A 7,086-nucleotide genomic window follows, 5' to 3' on the forward strand; every position below is an offset into this window, starting at 1 on the left:
CAGCCGCCCGCGCGGCGCTCGCGGCCCTGCTCGCGTTGGGGCGGCCCGGGGGCGCCCCGGGCCAGCGCTGCGGTGTCCCCTCCCTGGTGTCGCCTCCCCAACCGCAGCAGGACCCCGCGAAGCGGAGCTGCGTGTCCTGCTCCGCTCCGTGTCCTGCACCACTGTGTGTCCCACTCCGCTCCGTGTCCTGCACCGCTCCATGTCCTGCACGGAGCAGCGGAGGCCTGGAGAGCGGCGGCAGCGGGTGCTCCAGGGAGCATTGAGGCTCTGTTGCACAAAGCCGGGCTCAAGGAGCAGCCCTGCGGCCTGGCCTAGAGCCGAGAGGCAGGGCAGCCCTCCCGAGCGTGCACACGTTCATACGCTGAACTCGCCCGCCCTCAACTCGCCCGCTTGTCACGACACTGTCCTGTGCTACCAGCCCGGCACCTTTCCCACCTTTCCGCATCCACACGCRCGGGAATCGCCACCCAGCTCGAAACGGCAAATCTGTGTGAAGGGGCCGTTTCCAGCTGAGGAGCGCTGCCTGCTCCTGCTGCCCGCGCACGGGCGGACAAGGTCAGGCCCAGGCAGCAGTACGAGCAGTGCTTCAGCATATTTAATAACAGTCCTCCGTTACGTAATTCAGTTTTCAAGTACACTGCATGCTGTTCATTGATCAAGCAATCATCATTAGTGAAGATTTATTAGGAGAAKTAATCTTAGAAAAATGTCTGTTCATCGGCACAGATTCTTTTCTTTGCTCAATGAGAAGATGCACTAAAACAGTACWGGTAAAAATGTGTGCTGCACTAACAGACAAACTGAGGATAGGAAACATCACAAGTACRAGCTCTCCAAGTTACCTCTCCAGGCGGTTTCATGACTGGCTTAACCCAATGTAGGTCCCCCAGGAATGCCTTGGCAGCATATTATGGACATACTTCTCTTGTGCGGCTTTGCACACTTTAGTGAATTTAAGCTATTTTAGACCTTGCTTTTCACTAGGCTTGAACATATTTCAAAATGGCATTCATGGCACTGCCAGCTTTGAGCGTGCCTATGGAAAACAGGAGGAACAAGTTCAGCTATGGAAACTTCTACAGTAGAATTATAATGTTATGWGGCAGAAGGGCCTTCTCGTGATGTCCCAGTGGAGGCCCGTGTCCTTGCAGGGGCAYGCAACGTGAGGAGGCACCCGTGGCACCAGGAGGAGCGCGTATCTGTCGGGGTTCCCCAACCTTTGTGAGCAGGGTTAGCCGTGTGTGGGTGCAGTACCCCAACAGTGCCAGTGCAGGCCCTGTCCCAGCCTCCGCAGGTCCCTGGCACTCATGCACTTCCATGGAAATGCCACGTGGCCTGTCCTGATCTCCTGTCCTTGCAGTGTCCTCACGGGCACCCGTGCAGCCCCTCCACACTGCAGTTCCAAGGTTGACAAGTCAAAATTGTGCATGACTCACCCCATTCTACTGCCATGGAAACTCAGCAATGCATCGTAATGGTTGCTGCTCTGTGCAGCTCACAAGGTGTATACCAGAGGCAGCCAGGCACTCACGGAGCTTCATACGAATCACTGCCCAGGGCTGGCAGCCAGCACAGTACAGGAGGAATGATGGTTAAAGGATTTCTTTTTTTAATTTCCTGGCCCTCTTTGAGAACTACATGAGAGTGTATGCAAAGTGGAAACCATTCCTAAGAGATGAAAACCAGAAAGTCAAAGGTAAAGCAGAACAGGGTTTCTCCCCATGGCTGCAGCTGCCAGGGAAGGAATTTGTGATAGACCCTTGCGATGACCTTGGCGGCCACGGAAATGGCCAATATCCAGCTCAGAACAATAATGATGTGGCAGAAGTGAGTGCTGGAGCACACGGACGAAGCTGGTTCCCCACCTCAGCATCTCGCTGCGCTCAGGAAGCATCGAGTTTCACTGCCCTAGTGCCACATGCCCTGCATCCCACCAGCGCCCCTGAAATAGCCCCATGATTCAGAGAGCCCGGCAGCCGCACGAACAGCCTTTGTGAACGATATCCTGCGCTGAGCACATGCCCCGAAGGAACCGCTCCAAGTGCCCCTGCACCCTCCGGGGCTGGGAGCAGTGACTCACTGGAAAGCAAAAGGCTCTTGGATTCAACCCCGGGTGCTCCTTGCCGTGAAGCAGTGATGATGATGATGAGGGCAATTGGCTCGCACACACAAGCTCTCCGAAGTCACAGCCCTTGGATCACCCTCTTTGCTTCCCTGCCCGCTAGGCTGAACTCAGCATTACCATTCAGTCTAAACGCCTCTGGAAGCAAGGCCTGTGCTTGGCATCCCCCGTCTCACTAGGGCAAATCCTTGTCCCAGTAGCTGCTTAGCTTGCTAGCTTATTTCAGTCATATCTGGAAGAAGGATAGAGGTCTCGGAAGTAATTAAGATAGCTAATTAAGTAATTAAGTTTCATAAAACAATTCATTTGAGACACAAGAAAGTGGGGGTTGTGTCCACAAGCACCTTCTGATCTTTTTGAGTTCTGCTATGAGGCAGCAGGCTGCGTACGGAGTAGCCAAACTGCCTTCAGAAGACCACRGAGGGAGAGCAGAGGATCCCGCATAAACGTGTGCTGCAATAGCAAGGGGCCCTGGTGCCTTTCAGCTGCAAAGTGAAGAGAGAGAAATCCATAGGAAATTGCATTTTACTAGTTTGCTGACAACTCTTCTCATTTTCCCTTTGTTGTGCCGAGTAGCCCTGGAAGAAGTCCAGTTTCCCTCCAACTACTCTGCATTTGCAGTAGGAGTACAAAGAATGCAGAATTAAATTGAAATTCATTCTATATGAAGGAGTAATATAGAAAAGCCCGGCAAAAGGCAAACACTGGGGTTTTTTTAATGTCTTTTCTTACACTGCAGATACACTTGTCTTAAGCAGCCGTGCTGTCCYGGGAATGCGTGTGTCGGCGGGCAGGCGCGAGCTGCGGGATGGCGGGATGCGGGATGTGCGGAGCCGGCCRCACGCCGCAGCGAGGGCAGGGCCGAGCGCCGCTGCGTCCTGCCAGGCCGCGCAGCCGGGAGGAGAGGGAATTTCCCTCTAAGGGCAGCTCGGGCTCCGCATTCCTTGGCAGGGCTCTGGCGCTCGGCTGAGGCGGCTCCTGCAGCTCCCGCGGCCGCCGGCTCTGCCCCGCACGGTGSCAGCGCGCGCCTTAGGGAGCTGCCGCGGGAGCGCCCAGCCCGGCTCGGGGAGCGAACAAGAGCCCCCAAACCGCTCCGCTTCGGGGCGGAGGATCCGGGCCATTCCCCCACGCCCATGAGCTCCCAGACACACGTGGGCTTGGGAGGAGAGCGGGGACGGGGCTGCCAAAGGAATCGGCATGGCCGGGCCCCGGTAGCCCGAGCGGCAGCGCGCCGAGGGGCCCATGGGGAGCCGGGCGCTGCCTCAGGCAGGCAGAGCGCGAGGCGAGCGCTGTCCTCGCGCCCCTGACGTGGCCCTGGGCCCRGCACCACCGTCATCCCCGCGCCACGGCCTCGGGGATGCGGCCGCAGATCAGGGGCAAGAGCCCCCCGTGGGCCGCGCCAGAGGCTCTCCTTGTGTTCCACAGGGACTCGCTCCAGCTGGGGCGTCAGCTGGATGGCCGTGGCACACGGCGTGGCGCATTCCTCGCCCCGCTCCCTGCTCGGGTTCATCTCGCAGCCCGGGAAGCGGCTGCGCCGCGAGAGCCCTGGGAAGCGGCGGGAAGAAGCAGGGGAGGCAGCGCCAAAGCCTCCCTCGTCAGCACTGCCTGGAATTCCCCGCTTCCCTCTCCGGGACTCCTGCGGATGAATCACGGGAGCCAGTGAATCATAGCGCTGCTCGCCACGGGCCTGCCGCCGGCCAGCGGGAAAGAAAAGATGTGTTGAACCGGGCTGGTATCGTTTTCTAAGGGCATCCGTCTAGCATTTGAGAGACAGCATTTGAACGTAATAAAAATCCTTAGCTTAGAATAAATGTCAGAAAAATAGCCAAACAGAAACAAAAAATCTCTCAAACATCTAAAATACAAGGGAACCTTTCACAGCCATGTCAATGAAAACAGAAGGTGAAAAAAAGGTCTTTTAAGTAATTAGCACAAATTCTATATTCAAGCTTTGCACATTTGCTGTGCTAGAGAAAGTGATTACCCACTTAGCCTCATAAATTGCTGCATCCCCTGCAAAATATTTTTTCCCCCGGGACAATTTATTTCCAAGGCTTTTTTTTTTCTTGCTCCCTCTTGTTCTCAGCTGAGATAAACTGGCAGTATAACCTCAGCTAAGGAAGCAGGGATTTACAACATCAGACACCGTCTGTGTGCCTGTTACTCAATCCTATCTCTACCAGTCTTTCTCTTCTTACAACCTTCATTTACCCAGTAAATTATAAAAGCTTCTTTTTTTTTTCCACCTCTATTTGTATCATTTTTATTCCAAGGTCTCACAGCTCTCTATTAGGACTGYATGATCAAGTGCCTCTGCGCCCCTGCCGGCTGGATATTCCCTGTCCTGCTCCATGACTTGCACGAGGCCACACAGGAAGCCTTGGAGTGGGGCGGAGAAGGCTTCAAGTCTCTTCCCAGCTTTCGGCCCCACACTATCTTTCCTCCAAAGCACGGAAATGTAGGTTGTTTCAAACTACTCTTTTCCTAAAACCTCACTTTCAAGCACAAAATGTAGCCAAACATCCTTCAGTGAGCATCCTCTAACAGCATCGGCTGAGGGGAGCTCCGTGCTGGCTGGATGTGTCAGAGTGATACATACATCTCTATATGCAGTGAAGCAGAACCCTGGCTATACAGCAGGCCTGGATGCAATACACTAAATCCTGCCTAAAGAAAGGAAATGTAAAAAGCAGGATGGTTTCTGGGAGGCAGAGGAGCTGCTGTGCTTCGCAGGATAATGCTTATTGCAGCGCAACGGCAAGGAGGGAGCCAAAGTGACCTTCAGAAAACGGATGTATAGATCTGACCTGTCCGCTTCGTAAATGGATCTGGGCAAAAGCTGCCAGACGTCATTGGAAGAGTAGGCTGTAATGCTAAATAAAATAGAGATTTTTATTATAACAAAAGTCCAGATTATTTTTTTTTTCAACTAACCAAAAAGCAACAGTATAATTTGTTAAATGCTTAGGTCACTTGGAAAACCTCTCCTGGATAATCCATTCATTTTGTGTTCTTGCTTCACATACGTACTTTTTTCCTATAAAGTGAGCTAATGGCATAGTCACCTAAAAAGCGTAAATCCCTCAGACTGAAAGCATGCCAACTGTGAAAAACAGTAGGAGGAAAAACTGAAATGCTTTCTATTACTGCCAGCTTGTTTTTAGCTAGAGAGCACTGCTTTTAGTCTGAAATACTTTACGTCTCCACCAAAGATGCTGCTGCACCAAGAAATGTGAAGGACGGGCAGTTATGCCTGGGATCCCTTATTTAATATCATGCCCCTCAGCCCACAGAGCCCACTTGCAGAGGAATCCGAGAGCCTCACACRCCTTCCTGTCACTATTCAAGGACATGCACACGAGTACCACACAGGAGATACCATTAATGCTTTTGCTGGTTTCTGTCAGGAATTTCTAGTGCGGCGATAAAACTGTGATGCCGAAAGTTAACAGGGATGTTAATCAATGTGATGGTCCCGGGAGGTGTTTCCTCAGTAGCAATTTCACCCTTCACTAAGCTCTGCAAGTTTATGGTGAAAAATCCTTGCCTTTGCCGTTGCAAGGAAGGTGTCTATTATACCATGAGCATTGAGCAGAGCTGCCCACACCGTCCTCGAGCTGGGCTGCTCTAGTGTCCTTTTGCTAGGCACAGTCCTCATCGACATTCAGCTGTTTTTTTGCTTTATTCCTGTCTTAAACACAGTGATTTGGGCTGCCAGTCTCAAAGTGCTATTTCTCTCTCCTAGTTTAGGAGGTCAAATTCAGTAGATTTGCCACAACATAGGAGAAGATTTTTTTYCTGCTTCTTTTAAATAAAAAGGTTGAATATAAAAAGAGACGTGCTTTATTTTCTTACTGTCCTCATTATTATGGCTCAACAATCGGTTCTTTGCTCACCAGTATTATATGAAATTAAGTATAAGGGAATTTATACAAAGGAAAGTAGCAAGGACAAATGCCACCAAAAAAAAAAAAAAAAAAAAAAAAAAAAAAAAAATCTGTTACTTTCCTAACAATATTTTCGTCTTTTCAGAGGAACTTTTGGAGTAGAAGCAGTAATTGTCGGTGGAGGAGTAGGGTACGTAGAAGTGGTCATTTCTTGAACTCTGTTTCCTCCATCCTCCTGGGGTTATGTCATGAAGCTGAAATAAGAGCCTTGGAAAATGGAGTGTTTCTAATCATGAGCAATAGCACTTCCGTCACCTGGAGGAGGCATTTTTGCAAATACAAAAAGTAATCACCAGGAAAAGACCAAATCCTGTGCAGGAGATAAGAAAACCATCACATAAGTGGCAAGAAAGGGGAAATCAGTTGTTTAAAAAGGAAGTCTCAAAGACCAGACCAAAAGGAGGATAGATGTTTTTAATTCTGAAGTTTTAACACCATTAAAATCATTCCTACAGACCTAGTGTGAAGCAGTGCATCTAAACATGAGGTCAATTCTGCTGCCTGGATGAAGGTCGAACGCGAGACCTAGGTCTGCTCTGTGCTGCTCTGCTCGGCCGTCCCCAGCCACAGAGGCTCTGAGCCACCAACCAGCCCGGGGGTCTCTGAAACAGCTCTTGCTGCACAGGGCAAAGGCGACAGGGTCCCACACCGCTCAGCCGYACCCCTCACCAAGCAGCTCCGTGCTGGCATCCCAAACCCGCAGGAAGGGCCAAAGAGGCAGATCACCTTTCCTGGATGGAGATTTAAGGAGCTTTTGAGAACAGTTCTACAAAGCRTTTAAATTGGGGAGAGCGCCATTGAGGCGTCACCTTCCTGGCCAAAGRACTGTAGGGCTAAAAGTACCTATGGGAAACAATTCCAAAGGGTCTGGATCAGGCAATGCTAAGATCTTGCACGTGAAAGGCGTGGTCAAAATGTCTGTCAGCCCACCCTGAGGTGCCTCCTTTCCYCCCCTCATGCCACAGAAAGAAAGGACTCCTGGACCAAACCTATCCATATGTCTGTCCCAAGTGTTGC

Source organism: Nothoprocta perdicaria, unplaced genomic scaffold (genome assembly GCF_003342845.1).
Source record: "Nothoprocta perdicaria isolate Ctin4 unplaced genomic scaffold, notPer1 scaffold_8, whole genome shotgun sequence".
NCBI lineage: Eukaryota > Metazoa > Chordata > Aves > Tinamiformes > Tinamidae > Nothoprocta > Nothoprocta perdicaria.